Consider the following 16510-nt stretch of genomic DNA (forward strand, 5'->3'; position numbering starts at 1 on the left):
GAATCTCTAATTTGGCATTAAAATTAGAAAGATCATATCATAGGGAACATGTGTACCAAGTTTGAAGTCGATTGGACTTCAACTTCATCAAAAACTACCTTGACCAAAAACTTTAACCTGAAACGGGACAGACGGACGAACGAACGAACGGACGGACGAACGAACGAATGGACGCACAGACCAGAAAACATAATGCCCCTCTACTATCGTAGGTGGGGCATAAAAATCAGTGATTGAAATAGCATCACATGTTATACAAATGAATATTAGTATGACGCTTATAAGTCTTAAAGACCCTGGGGACACCACGAAAAATAATTACGATGTTTTGTATGACTTTTCCATATTTTTTTTGGATTCCTTCCCATTTAACTGGAAAGGGGTTACAGAAAACAAAAACCAAAAATAGCCTTAATTCTTAGTTTCTAGACATTATAAATTACAAAATTACATTGACCAGACTAAGAAAAAGAATAAGAATATTCTAGTTCTAACTGAAAGGCCCTAGCTACAGCTATTAGTCCAAATAATTATGAAGTCTGGAAAGGCTTTTTTATTTTTTTCTGGGACGCCTTCCTAAAACCGTCCCAGAAAAAAAATTAAAATAGCCTTGCCAGACGTCATAATTATTTGAACTTAATAGCTATTATAGTCAGCTACTAGATAGTATACATGTAGGTTAATTTTATAAAGAGCTTTCATCACAATACATACAGTACAGTTCAAGAGTACCAACTCTCCCACACCCTACACCGAGGAAAATGTCGGAGCCACTCCGACAAACTCCGATATTCCTCCCAAAATGTTGGGAGGAATTTGGGAGTAATCTCTCCCAAAATCAGGTAAATGTTTATTGTGATAACGAGCTCACTCTCTACACCGAGGAATTAATTGCCCTTATCCTACTTTGATCTATACCGGCACAAGACTGAATGGGTAATTGGATTACCTGACAGGTAAAGGTTGAAGTAATAAAGAGTTATATTTCCGGTCTACTGTACCAGTTTAAGTGTCAAACAGGTGTATAATTTTAAATGTATTTTATACTAATTAAATTTCATTTGTGTTCATAAAAACTAAAGTCAAAATATTTTCGTATTTTTTGTTAGCCCATCTAAAAATATCTTAACCTTAATGTACTTGCTTAAAAAAAAAAAACGATTATAAAATATAGCGGAATATGTAAAAAACAAAATATTCTACTTCAAAGTTAAAGTCTTTATTTAAAAATTATAAGTCTAAAAGTTTTATATATGCAAGTAAAAAGGAAAATTTATTCACCATTCATTAGACAAAATGATTGCCCCGTATTAATTGTGTAAATCTACGGCATTTTCTTTTTACGATTATCTAATTGCTGGAATGAATAAAAGATTTAAAAGCAAAATGTTGTTGTTAATTCTTTCAATTGTATTTAAGTTTAATAAAAAATGAAAACTACTTAATTTTGACCTCGATGTCTTCACCAGTAAATTAATATTTTATTTACGAAATGAGCATACTTGTGTAAAAATAACCGGAAACTTTCGCTAAATTAATCTGAGCAGTTAAATAAAATTACGTGTTTGAAAGTTTTGTATATTCAAGTAAAAAGGAAAATATTATTCACCATTCGTTATGCTTAACAATTACGGCATTTTCGTTTTACGATTTGTTGGCAGTACAGCAGAATAATAATACATTTCCGTTACAACAGTAATACTTCCAGCTGCATTAATTCGTCTTTGTTTAATATTAACTTTCGCACAATGAATATAAATTTGTGTATTTTCAACAAAAGATTTTAAAAACAATTCCACGATACACATCTCAGTTATCAACAGTTTGGGTTGAACTTGAACTTGACTTACTTAACAATGTTAAATGCTAAAAATAGTTAACATCAATGTTATCCACAGCACGAGTTTTTTAAAGGGCGGGAAAAAATATCGCGTACTAGTAAACTCAGGTGACCTTTCTGGCCGACCGTGGGAAAGTCCATTCAAGGTTTCTAAAGTTGCAGAACGACATTTTTGTGCAATCGTATCGAGGCTCCAGAAGGTCCTTTTACAATTGATTTATCGGGAAAATATAATTCTTATCCGAATAAACGTGAACACATTTTTAACTATTTGAATTTTAATGTTTTATCTTTCAAAAAAAGAAAGTACATTAGTTATATGTCCATGGTCAATAATATAGATTTACAGTTGGTGATGTATTAATTGAAATTATGATGGAAATTGTCCGGGGTGACTGATTGTATTCAAATGACAATAATCATGATATAAATACGATAAAGAAATGCCAATTGTAGGCGGTTGGAAAATTTTGAAAATAAAATGATGACTGATTTAACTGGAATAGAATATTTTGATGGGCAATTATGAGGTTTGATAAATTTTATTAATAATTAAAGGATTAGTGACCTATCGGATAGCGATAAGCGGATTACTTATCATCACAACTTTTAACATCTTTTGTAAACGTTAAATGATTGAGCGTCATAAACTTGTCAAACACCGGTAGAATTATAGTACATTTATAATATAATTAATGTGAAAATATTTTTCACTTTCCAAATTCAAATGACGAAATTGATATAAATACTTTCGTCAATTTGAAAACCGTTCCGTAAAATGCGAAAATGACGAGCACTATCAATATCACTTGAAATTATTTCCTTTGTCAACAGAGTTGTCATTTAACAGTTTCTGTTCGTAATTTGAATTATTCAAGTCTGTATAAATGTACCGAGGTGGTGAAACATCATATTTTACATTGCTCAATAAATTAAGTTTACTTGATGATCCGATGAATCGGGTTACCGAAAAAAAACATGATTTTATTAGCCAGTTGATTTTTTAATAATGAACAATTAATGCGCTGATATTGCTTATTGAATAAGTTATAAAAGAAACTAATTGTGGCAAAATCGTCCTTGCTGAAAGAACACAATGTATGACCTGACCGGACTGTAATAGAAACACAAAATAACAATTTTCTTCATACTTTTTCGTATGTACGTTCTATTTTAAAGATAACGGCATAAGACACAAATATAAAAGATAATAATTATCTTATTCTAAATGATATTGTCACATCTTTATCTGTCAAAGAAAGGAAAACATTTGTTCAATTTATAATACCGTGATTTTAAAGCACACCTGTGCAACCAAGATCGATTAAATGTTCAAAGGTAAATTATCTGGGTAATCCAATTATGTTGTCACGCGTCGTTAATTTGAAGTACATCCGATGGGCAATAAACCAATTAACAGCCACGCGGTGTTGGGAGAGAATCTTTGGAGGATTTTAGGAGTGAAATCCGCGGTACTCGGTGTGATTCCGAGAAACACGGAAATCGGAGAAAAAAGTTATCGAATCGATATTTTTGAACAGTACTGCAGTACAGTTCAAGAGTACCAACTCTCCCACACCCTACACCGAGGAAAATGTCGGAGCCACTCCGACAAACTCCGATATTCCTCCCAAAATGTTGGGAGGAATTTGGGAGTAATCTTGGGAGTAATAAAAGATTTAAAAGCAAAATGTTGTTGTTAATTCTTTCAATTGTATTTAAGTTTAATAAAAAATGAAAACTACTTAATTTTGACCTCGATGTCTTCACCAGTAAATTAATATTTTATTTACGAAATGAGCATACTTGTGTAAAAATAACCGGAAACTTTCGCTAAATTAATCTGAGCAGTTAAATAAAAAGTACAGCAGAATAATAATACATTTCCGTTACAACAGTAATACTTCCAGCTGCATTAATTCGTCTTTGTTTAATATTAACTTTCGCACAATGAATATAAATTTGTGTATTTTCAACAAAAGATTTTAAAAACAATTCCACGATACACATCTCAGTTATCAACAGTTTGGGTTGAACTTGAACTTGACTTACTTAACAATGTTAAATGCTAAAAATAGTTAACATCAATGTTATCCACAGCACGAGTTTTTTAAAGGGCGGGAAAAAATATCGCGTACTAGTAAACTCAGGTGACCTTTCTGGCCGACCGTGGGAAAGTCCATTCAAGGTTTCTAAAGTTGCAGAACGACATTTTTGTGCAATCGTATCGAGGCTCCAGAAGGTCCTTTTACAATTGATTTATCGGGAAAATATAATTCTTATCCGAATAAACGTGAACACATTTTTAACTATTTGAATTTTAATGTTTTATCTTTCAAAAAAAGAAAGTATTTTTTGCAATTTTAAATGTCTCCTATAGACATTCCAGTTTGTTTACTTTAAATACTAGAAAAATATCATTTTTTTCTGAATTAGAAAATCATTTTTATCGATAAAGATTAGACAGTACTTCACATATGAAGGTTCAACTCATGTTACGTAGTGGACATTTTGATGCGTTTCGTAGTGGACAAAACCGTTTCGTAGTGGACAAAAAGTTTCGTAGTTGACATCAACCCTATTATATGTTAATAAAAACATAATAAAAATTACATGAAACTAACCCTTGTTATTTGTTTTGCACGAAATTAATTGAAAAAAGATTAAAAAAAGACTCCATGGTAGTGGTAGTGTCCACTACGAAACGTTTTTCTCTCATACTTGTTTCGTAGGGGACCGTTTCGTAAGGGACGTATTCGCATGCTTTATTTTTTCCCCACACTCCCTATATTGTAATAGTAACAAGACTGATTGTATTCATCAAAGCATTTATCAAGCTGTACACTGATAATTTTAAAACCAGATACTGAAGGAGATTTGACCCGTTTCGTAGGGGACATTATCAAAAATACGGTATCACTCTGGTCCATTTGATGTGCTCAATTTTCCTTACCAACAATTTAATTGCCGTTATAAAAGCATCACTTCTTTTGTAAGACCCTACTGTTTATATCTCTTGCAAACAAAAATTACATTGATTTTAAAAAACTGTTTATTGGCAAATTTTAATGACTTCGTTTTGTAGTGGACAATTTGTGAGGGACACACCTTCTGAAATTAAAAAACCTATATTGAAAGCTGTTTATTAGAATATGTTGGCTCTGAACATACTTTTGAATTATTAAAGAACTTATGTAAAGTAAAACAAGAGTGCACACACTGAAATGTCTCGCCTTCTTTACTAATCATTGATATTATGTTGATAGTCCTAAGTATAAAGCTTTATTACAACTGTCACATAAACTTAACATTAACCAAGTAGCTAAACAAAGACCAATGAACCATGAAAATGAGGTCAAGGTCAGATGAACCATGCCAGGCAGACATGTACAGCTAACAAAGCTTCCATACAACAAATATAGTTGACCTATTACTTATTATAGTTTAAGAAAAATAGACCAAAACACAAAAACTTAACACTGTGCAATGAACCGTGCAATTGAGGTCATGGTCAAATAAATCTGCGGGACTGACATATAGATCATAATATATTTCCATACACCAAATATAGCTGACCTTTGGCATATAAAATTACATAAAAAGACCAAAACTTAAAAACTTAACTTTGACCACTGAACCATGAAAATGAGGTCAAGGTCAGATGACATCTGCCCGCTAGACATGTACACCTTACAATCATTCCATACACCAAATATACTAGCCCTATTGCTTATAGTATCTGAGATATGGACTTGACCACCAAAACTTAACCTTGTTCACTGATCCATGAAATGAGGTCGAGGTCAAGTGAAAACTGTCTGACGGGCATGAGGACCTTGCAAGGTACGCACATACCAAATATAGTTATCCTATTACTTATAATAAGAGAGAATTCAACATTACAAAAATTCTGAACTTTTTTTTCAAGTGGTCACTGAACCATGAAAATGAGGTCAAGGACATTGGACATGTGACTGACGGAAACTTCGTAACATGAGGCATCTATATACAAAGTATGAAGCATCCAGGTCTTTCACCTTCTAAAATATAAACCTTTTAAGAAGTTAGCTAACGCCGCCGCCGTAGCCGCCGCCGCCGCTGGATCACTATCCCTATGCCGAGCTTTCTGCAACAAAAGTTGCAGGCTCAACAAAAACCATTAATTTCTTCATATTTTTACGATATTTTAGAGTATGAATGTTGGATAGGCGGTCTAGGGACATGCCATTTTGGTTGTTTTGGACCATTCAGGAGTCAATATCTTATCAATCCCTCTAAAAAATAAACTGTTTCTTTGCTTAAAAATGTTAAATCTAATTCAATGTACTGACTGCACAAAAAATTACTTGCAAAGATCAAACACATTTTTTTTAAAGTGGCTATAGGACAAGAAAATACGTTTTTATTGAAAAACGCCCATATACAAGTTCATAAAATTGGACATTATATAAGAAACATATAAGAAACCAACTAGATATGCAATCAGAATGTAAACTTACAACTCTGTGGGTTTAAGAACTGTATAATGAAGTAAGGAGAAAGTGGGTTTTAGAATCGAAGGGGAACCACTCTGTTTCTGTCCTGGCGTCGCTGCTTCGTTCCTCGTAATATTCTTGTTCATCATTATCCTCTATAGCTTCATCTTCTTCTTCTTCAAGATCTTGATCGTAATTATCTGGACCGTAACTGGATTGGCAGTCTACTGTCGCACCATCTACGATCATGTCAGTGGGCTGAGCCTGAGTATCGCTAGTATCCGTGCAAAAGTCATTCTCGTTAATTTCAGTTTATCTGGTTTGAAAAATTCAGTACCCGCAGATGTCGATCTGATGCCAAATGCCGGTGATAATTTGCACTTTTTCCTGTTTCGTATCCACAACAATCACACTTAAAAATACCCGGTGCCTCAAATTTTGACGTCCGATTGCGAGACATGTCAGCGGCTTCATTGACAACCATCAACATCGATGAAACGCTTTAGTGTAATCAACGAAATAGCATCTCTTTGAAACGTATACGTAACTCGGTTTATACATGACGTCATAATACAGACGACAGTTCTGTCAAAATTATTACAGTTCTGTCAAAGACGCCAACATTAAAGGAAAGACAAGAAGATTAAAGAACGACAAAGATTAGAATTGAAAGTCATGTTTCAGGTATAAAAAAAACACACAATCTTTCAGCGTCTTAAAATTAAAACCAGAAAAAAATCAATGCCATACAATGAACTAGAAATTTTAAATACATTTAAATATTCTACTTTTGTTACGATTTTTAATTTGGTAAACATTTATTAACAAGTGCCTGAAGTGGAAAATGCAGCAAGTATAACAGGCGAAAATCTTTACAAACATTGGTTGCACTGTCTGACAAACATGTGTTGCAGTAAGTTACTAATCATTTTTGGAAAGGGAGGAGGGCTGGTCAAAATACAGGGCTGGGAGAGATCATTTTTTTCTGAATGTGGAAAAGGGGGGTTCAAATCTTTTTATAAATTCAAAGTGGGGGGATCAAGTTTTTATACACATGAAAATAAGTATTTTACATACTTCAAGAGACAAAATGTGTAGAAAATTAGGGAGCTAACATTTGATTTTTATGGGGGGGCTAGGATGAAAAATTTTGTCCTGCATATTTTTTTAACTGTAATCTCTGTCCTGCCTTTTTATTTTTCACTCTGTTTGGTCCTGTTTTTTTTTTTTTTAGTTTATCCTGACTTTTTTTTACCTAAATTGTCGTCCTGACTTTTTTTTTTTGGCAATTGTCTCATCCTGCCTTTTTTTTACTCAAAACTCCTGTCCTGCCTATTTTTTTCAAATTTCATCCTAGCCCCCCATAAAAATCAAATGGTAGCTCCCTTACAAGTTACAATAGTCAAATCAAAATATATTTTAAACAACATTTAGATACAAGTAAGACATCACAAGAGGTGATGCAGGAAGCTGCAGCTTCATCATCCAAATAATTCAGTCATTATACATGTATTTCACTCACTTTGATCTCTAAGTTATAAAGCCTTACAACCAAACTTTATCTAAATTATAATTTAGCTTATTTGTTTGAGAGAAATTAAGTATGATCAATCAAAACGAAATCTACAGCCATTTGGGCAAAATTTTGTCCAAACATACAAATCAGGCAACATTATGAAAAGAACATAGTGTACAGCAATAAATGATTAGATATTTATCTACTCTGCATTTGAATATTAATACACATTGATATACATTGATAATGATTCTGAAATGAAGAACACCACAATGTATTCTTTTGTTTTCATAACTAGATCCCTTTGGGTCAATTTTTACCTCTAACTCCCGCAACATTTTTGCTTTTTGGGCTAATATAGAATTAAAAAAAAAGGTTACTATCACGCATTTGTGAGTGAAATGTGACAATAAATGAGTTATTGAATTGTTCAAGCTGAAAGCATGAACTATCCAAATAAAAGTTTAGCGACTCAACTGAAGTTTCAATAAGGCCTTACAAAAAACTTAAGTTTAAGCAGCATTCATATGATAGATTCCTCTTAATAAATAATGTGTTGTTCCTGTTGTTACTGTTTCAAAAAGTTATTTTTTGAGTTACTTAGGATAAAGATTTCTTTTATAGCACAATTATAGGAAATTTGAAAAAAAAGTCAGAAAAAAATACTAAAAGCACTAGCTTATATTCATGGAAAAGGCCTTATGGAAGAGCCATATTACAAGACAATTTCCCCTCAAATATGTTTTCATTTTCAATATTTTCCTGGATTTACATGTGTTTTTGATGTTAAAACTTTTGTATGTAAATAGAGTGGAGGCAATTTTTTTTTTAATATTTTTACCTTGGGGGATCAAATAAAAATAGTGAAATATTATTTGGGGGTCAAATTTTATATGTTTGATTTCAAAATGATAAGTCCAAATTTTATATGTTTGATTTCAAAATGATTTCATAATGATAAGTCCCTAACAAAAAAGTATTTGGATAAAGTTTTTTTATCACCTCCCAAATAGACATTTTAATATGTCAGTGTAATTTTTGAAAACAGAATTAGATAATTAAAAAGCAGAGTTTCAGTAAGGCATTGCTGGTAATTAGTTAAAAAGCTTAAATTTACCAACACAATGTATACATAGCCTTTCAATCAAAATGGAGAGAAACAAAACTATGAGAAAAAAACATTAAAAGCAACAACAACAAAAAATGTTTGAATTTAAAAAAAAAAATTTTTTTAACAGGACAGCCAAGATAGCAATACTAATGGTATTGATGAATCCGGTTCACAGCAGGACCTCTTTGATGACTTGGTAGCAGCACCACTCCCTAACCTACCACATGCCGAGTTTTGTTGTGAAGGGTGTAAAAGCAACTCTTTGTTGTTAAAAGAAATAGGTATGTTATGTTTTTGAATCTATATATGGTGACATGTATAACTACAAGTTTTAAAATTTAATATCTTGGATTTCTCTTAGAAGTGTTTCCATCCAAACTTGCACTGTTTTATAGACCCATTGGTCCAACCTGCCTGATTTTTAAAATTATTCAAATTGATTATCATTGTATTGGAACCTACTTCTAGTGAAAAACTTGTTGGTAATTGTTGCAAATTGACAAAACAGGGGTGATTATGTGAGCCAAAATTTGTTCCTGTGAAAAAAGTTCCAGTGGAACTAATTTCACAGGAAATATGTTCTGGGAGAACTTTTTTCACAGACAATTTCTATATAATTTGTTCCATCTCTATGAAATAAGTTCCTCACTTTACTTGGTGAAATAAGTTCTGGGTTGGTGAAATTTGTTCCTTACCTAGTGAAATAAGTTCCATGTTTGTGAGATTGGTTCCTTACCTGGTGAAATAAGTTCTGGATTGGTGAAATTTGTTCCTCACCTGGTGAAATAAGTTCCTTGTCTGTGAAATATGTTCCACTGGTTAAACGATAAACGATAAAACACAGATACATTATCATCGCTTCATTTTCTTATCTTCATCCTACACATCCTTCAATTGCAAATGTACCCCATGCAAGCACAAAACTTATTTTCTGAGAAATAGGTTTCGAGCAGAACATTTTCATTGATTTCTATAAAATACCTTCGTTTAAAACTAATATCACAAGAACTTATTTCACTTTTTTTTTTAAATTTTAATATTGGAACAAAACTCATGGTGCTGTGATTTTTGTTCCGGAACTTATTTCACACTTGGTTAAAAAATTAGTTCCGGAACAAATTTTATAGTGCTGGAACATATTTTCTGTGATATAAGTTCCGGTGGAACATATTTCCTATGAAATTTGTTCCGGTGGAACAAATGTCACGCCGGAACACATTTTTTGTTACAATAACTCATAAAACTACAAAAAACTATAAAGGACTATAAGCCATGTAAATGAATTAACAAATAGATGGGCACTGTATGATACTTACTAACTAAGCCTGCACTTATTAGATTAATATAATATAAATATATTGTGTAAGTAGACATTTTCTTTTACTTTGAATTTCCTGTAGTAAAGAGACTAAAGAATAAATTATTTTACCGATTATTTTCCCATATATATGTTAAATGCTGAATATCTTTCTTTGCTTGCTTGCCTATTTAAAAAGGCATGAAATGATGAAATATAGATAATTTCTTTAGTAAAATGCATATATATGTATTTTAATTTTATACTTTACATTTAATTTTTTATTATCATTTTTTTAAAAGTACCTGAATCATTTTGTGAATGTGACATCAAGACCTTGAAATACATATTTATAGCTATTTATTTATTTTTTTTAACTTACAATTATTACAGTAAAAGAGTTAACAGATTTTTAAAAAATGTGTAAACACAACAGCAGCAGCAAAACCTGGAAGGTCTTTTACCTGCATTGAAAAGACAGATATGGAGGTAACTTATAATTGAGAAAATTTTGAAAATATGATACAATTTGTAAGAATTATAGCTGCAGTCAGTCAATGTAATCAATATTATAGATCTTTTATGTCTCATGATCAGCAAATCACTGAATTGTTTCTTTGCTCAACATACACAACAGCCCGGGTGGATTTTGCTTTTTTCACTGGCCCACCATGGGCAGCCCACCCTAGCTATAATCTCTTTTTTGTAAAAATAGTGATTACAAATGCTTATCTGCTTTTTTCAATTGACTGTACTTGCCAGTCTGTTGATTAAACAAAAGAAATTGCATGCCCACTCCTATGGGTGGGCAGAGTGGACAAGCTAGAAATTTTGCCCACCCGGTGCCCACTCCCACAGTGGACGGTTGGACAAAGCAAAATCCACCTGAGCTGTAGTGTATATACAGTTGACTCTTGAGAGCACCAATATTCCCAGTATTTAAACTATATATGCATTCTTAAATTTATGGTAAAGGAATTATAAGTCATAATCTACAATATGAGACAGAACTCTTTGATCCTGTTTTTTGTCATTATTATGAAAAAGTAATAACAGAGATCATTAAGTAATACCTATGTCGGTTTGTCCAGTCTGTCTGTCCTCACCATTAAAAAAATGGTGTCTGTTCTCTCATTTTAGTTTGCCTCAACCAAATATTGTAAAACTGAAACAAAATGCATACTACCACAAAACAAATATCATGGTTGAAATTGGGTGTCATCACTTTATTCTTTCATAAGCCCCTTTATTAGCCTAGACAATTGCTGATTTTTTTTATTTCCATTTTATATATAGCTTTAGTTTGCCTTAACCAAATGTTTTAAAACTTAAATACAATGCACATTACCACAAAATATAATCATATATCAAGTTTTAAATTGAGTGGCAAAACTTTTACCATATATAATAGTTATGCCCCTTTATATATGGAAAAATTTCTCAATCTGTTTCTGTTCTCCAACTGTAGGTTGCCGCCACCAAATGTAATGAAATTTATTCTCTTGCTGGACCCGGGAAATGACAAAAAAATGAGAATTGCTTACGTACATTGTGTAAAGGGTATACTTAAATCTGACAAAACAGTAAGCGGGATCCTGTCTTAGGATCAGAACCCCCCTCAATGAGACCCCCTATTATTGCTAAACTGTCTTGAATCTGTGAATACTGTATCTTTTTGTGGGCGCATGAACATTAACATGGGCATCTAAGGCCAAATTAGACATATTCTCCATTTTTTCACTTTCATTTATAAATGACAGACCTCTATCATTGCACTTGAATGCACCTTATAATGCTAGCTTTTGCTGGTTATAAGCAAAATCAGCAGTGACATGTGTATATCATTAAAAAGTTCAAAAGATTGATCCAGTAAAAAGAAAAAATATATGTATAAACCCGACAAAGAATGAGCTATAATTTGACTAAACATTATGATTCAAATAAAATTAAGATCTTATAATAAATATAAAGGGAGACAGAAACTTAGAAGACTGAGACTACTGATGCTTTTCCTTTTTGTAGAGACCATTGACAGATTACCTGAAAAGCCGGTTCCCAAAGAACCCCTTTTTGGCAGACCCAGACACAGAGTTAAAAGTAAGATTTATTAGCGATGAATAAATACATATGCATGTTTAAACGAAGAATTAATTGTCATCTGACTTTTAGTTTAAGAGGGAATGTTCAGTCTCTCCATTTATATGAAAATGTATGTGTTCAGCATTACTGCGCGCGATGACTTTCCCTTTATTGATTTTCATGAAAAAGCGTCTCAAATAAATCACTGCTTCATTCTATATTTTATATTTGCCAATTTGGCACCAAGTTCTATGTAGGCATGACAATTGCAAATCAATCAATTTTTTGAAAGAATGGCAATCTGAACAACAGATGTCTGTGTCAGCGGAATACTGCAAACTCACAATTTATAATTCCTGATGTTTGGTATAATACAGCATGTCATGTATAAACACGCCTCATTGGCACTTACACCACATTCTTCCTATATCTATTTATGGTTCTGATCAACTTGAAAAATAGAGAGGCTGATAATACACACTTATGATTCACTTATCGGTCGTCCCACCGTCTATATCACTCTGTTCAGCTCTTAATATTATTATTCTGTATCATGTCTTTGTGACGTCAAATACGTTGACCCGGCCTTAATAACTTTGACCCGGACATATCAGCGAGGTCATAATGTTTGAACCGACATTAATAACTTTGACCCGAACTTATCAAGTCATCTTTTGTGTGCTGGTGAAACAAAGAAAACACTACTGAAACACGCAAATATAGCTCGATAAATCGATTATCAGATTATCTGCATATTGATATTGTAAAATATCAGCTGCTTGACATTATATGAAGGCTTTTTGATCTCGTTCGCTACGCTCACTCGACAAAAAGCTTCATATTATGTCTTGCAGCTGATATTTTACGATATCAACATGTAGATAACCTGATAATCGGTACTTCTCTTGCTTGAAGGACTCAATTGAACTAGCAATATAAAATTAAAAAAAACAACATATAAATTCAATGGCATAATTATTTAACTGGACAAAAATACAAGAAATATGAAAAATCAGTGTTTATTGGAACAATTTCTACATTTGAAAATGCATGTACCAAGTCAGGAATATGTCCATTTGTTTTTGATGCGTTTAGTTATTTGATTTTGACATGCGATTATGGACTTTCCCAAATGACTTTCCTCTAAGATCAGTATTTTTGTGATTTTACTTTTTTCTGATTGCATTAATATCATATTAAATGGTTAATTTGAATAAAGGTGAAAATATAACTTATGTTTTGCATACTTGCATGTTTTTATTTCAGGCCAAATTAATGTCTTTAAAGAGGAGACTTGCTCCAGAGGCAGACTACCAAGAAGTTCTTAGAGCCGGAGTGAGGTTCAGCACCCGGAAAATGGTTGACTTTAGGTCTCAAACCAAAAACAAGGTAACAATGAAATTTATGAGAGTGTTAGAAGAATGACATACATTAGCATTGTAATTCAGGGCTTAAAATGTCTTTTTATGATGTGTTACTTATTTGTTTTTCGTTCATTTTTTGTACATGAATTATAGGCCATTAGTTTTCTAGTTTGAAATGTTTTACATTTGTAATTTGCTGGCCTTTTATATCTGACTTTGCGGTATGAGCTTTGCTTCTGTTTGAAGGCAGTATCATGTGACCTATAGTTATTAATTTCTGCGTCATTTGATCTCTTGTGGAAATTTTTGTTATTGACAATCATACCAAATGTTCGATCTGTTTTATACTAGCTAAGTGTTGTCCTATAACTATTATCTTGATTTACAGTTCTAAAGATACATAATAAATGTACATCTGTAAACTATATATAAACTGTATAGGTGTAAAGTGGTATTCAAATGTACATTTTTAAAGATTCCTGTACGAACTGTGACGCCCGTATATGACACGGAAACCAGGCGTAAAAATCATACTTTATCCTGGCGGCATTGCAGTGTTTACAAAATGCATGTCCAGGCGTCAACCAGGCGTAAACCAGGCGTAAATTAGGCGTAACCAAGGCGTAAACCAGGCGTAAAATTAGGCGTAATATTTAAATGAGTACGCCTGGTTCACAAAAAAATAGGCGTAATATGCAAATGAGTACGCCTGGTCAATAAATAAACCAGGCGTAATATCTTTACATAATACTACACTTATTTTAGTTCAGTGTATTAACCTAGCTGTGTACTTTTGTGTATTTGATACAAACTTCTGTACTGTTGCTTTTATTTCTTATTGTTTTAACAAAAAACTTGAAATATTAACCATTGAAGAAGCTAATATAGAAATAAATACATTTTATGCAGACAATGGCTCAAATAAGTTTAAGTGTAAAAAGAATTATGACAATTATTTTTTCTTGAAATAAAAGTAGCATTTTAACTAAGTTGTTTTTGAAAATTATTGTCTTTTGAACTAAAATATAAATGATAATACTGCAATTTAACTTAAAGTAAAAGATTTTAATGTAATTATCCAAGGATAAAGGTTTTGGGATTTCAAAAATTCAAATAGAACATAATATTTAATAACTTAGTTATACTCACATTATTATTATCTACCATGTATTACTACTTTCCTTTTATTTCACAATTTTCATTAATTTATTTGATTCAGTATTTCCAATTTCAGATTCTTCCAAAAAGCACAAAACAAGCAAATTATCCCTGAATATATGAAGCTGCCATGTGTACAACTCTTGCAAACTAAAACCAAAGAGCCAAATTTTGAAAAAAAATCCCATGATCCTTTAAACAAAGCATTATGGGTATTTCTATTTACGCCATACCAACAGTTTTACGCCTGTAAGCAAATTTACGCCTTGGTTATTTCAATTTACGCCCGTAAGAAAACTTACGCCTTGCTTATTTCAATTTACGCCAGGTTTACTGCTTTTTTCTACGCCCGTAAGGACTACAAATTTACGTTTCCTGCTCCCTTACGCTTGGATCTAGACACGTAACTACCACTTACGCCTGGTTTACGCCTTATTTCCAGGCGTAATACGCCTTATAATTTCGTACGGGTGTATATAAACTGCAACTCTGTAAAAATGCACATTTTTTAATTTGTATATAAGCTTTATAGATTCTACCCCTGCATACAATATCTATCCAGTTTATATATAGGTTTTAAGATGTACAGTTTATATACAGCTTTACAGAGGTACAGTTTTGATATACAGCTATTCAGATGCACATTTTTTATGCATCTTTAGAACTTTATTCCAAACGTCTTCAGTCTATTCAAATTTAAGTTAGGTTCGGTTCCACTAATTTTTTATGAAAATACAGGCTTTGGACTTCGATAAGTTGTTGAAAATCAAAGTTATTAATACAGGCTTTATTTTCAAAACGCCTTCAGACATTGGGCTGATTTATGGATTGTAAGTTAACCATGATGAGTTATTATTGATTAAGTTTAAGTTAGGTTCAGCTCCTCTGATTTTTGTCAAAATTAAGGGTTCAAGACTTTGAAAATCAGTTAATGAGTTATACTGACTTATTTTCTGTACACCTTCGAATTTTGAGTTGATTTTTTATGTGAGATGACCATCATGTTTGTGTCCACAGGTGTTATTGAAATTGCAGTTTTTCAACTCATTGAGACAGGGCCATTCATGTCATTTCTACACATCTAGTTTCGTTTTTTAATCTGTATCATTAGATTTCTTCAGGTCTGTGATAAGGATATATATAACTGTTAAGAGACCTCTTAAATACTAATTATGTACCTCTGATACTACACCATTTATATGAGGTGATTTAAAAATAATTTCCACATAAGAATTTACATGATTATATATTCTAATATGACGTACTTCTTTCGCTTTGTAAACAACACCGTGATAAAATTCTCGATATATCTATACTTAGCGCAGACTCCAAGATGTACACAAATTAATGGCTGTTTAAATATGCCTCCCACGTAAATCCACATGTATCGTAACCTATGTGTAAACGGTTGTGGATTTCGCTGTGTTAACAATTACAATTGAATAAAACCCTACAGAACATTTATTCTGATTCTGACGCATAACAAAAAGAATTTACACATTAGAGAACGGAAAAATGGACAAAAACAAAATAAATTAAAATTCCGCGAAATTCCAGTAATGATTTTGGCGCATTAACGTCATTTCAAAACATGACGTCATACGTATGCAAACGTCAAAGCTGAAGGTTTTTCTATTTCGTTTACCTTCTAAACTCGGATACAATTGCAT

The 16510-nt window shown here is 32.3% G+C and overlaps 1 protein-coding gene across 1 annotated transcript in view; it reads right to left on the bottom strand.

Annotated features, from left to right (window-relative positions):
• The window catches only part of LOC143055287 (uncharacterized), a 60493-nt gene that overhangs the window by 36062 nt on the left and 7921 nt on the right, over window positions 1-16510 (bottom strand). The window lies entirely within an intron of this gene.

Source organism: Mytilus galloprovincialis, chromosome 12, assembly GCF_965363235.1.
Source record: "Mytilus galloprovincialis chromosome 12, xbMytGall1.hap1.1, whole genome shotgun sequence".
NCBI classification, from domain to species: domain Eukaryota; kingdom Metazoa; phylum Mollusca; class Bivalvia; order Mytilida; family Mytilidae; genus Mytilus; species Mytilus galloprovincialis.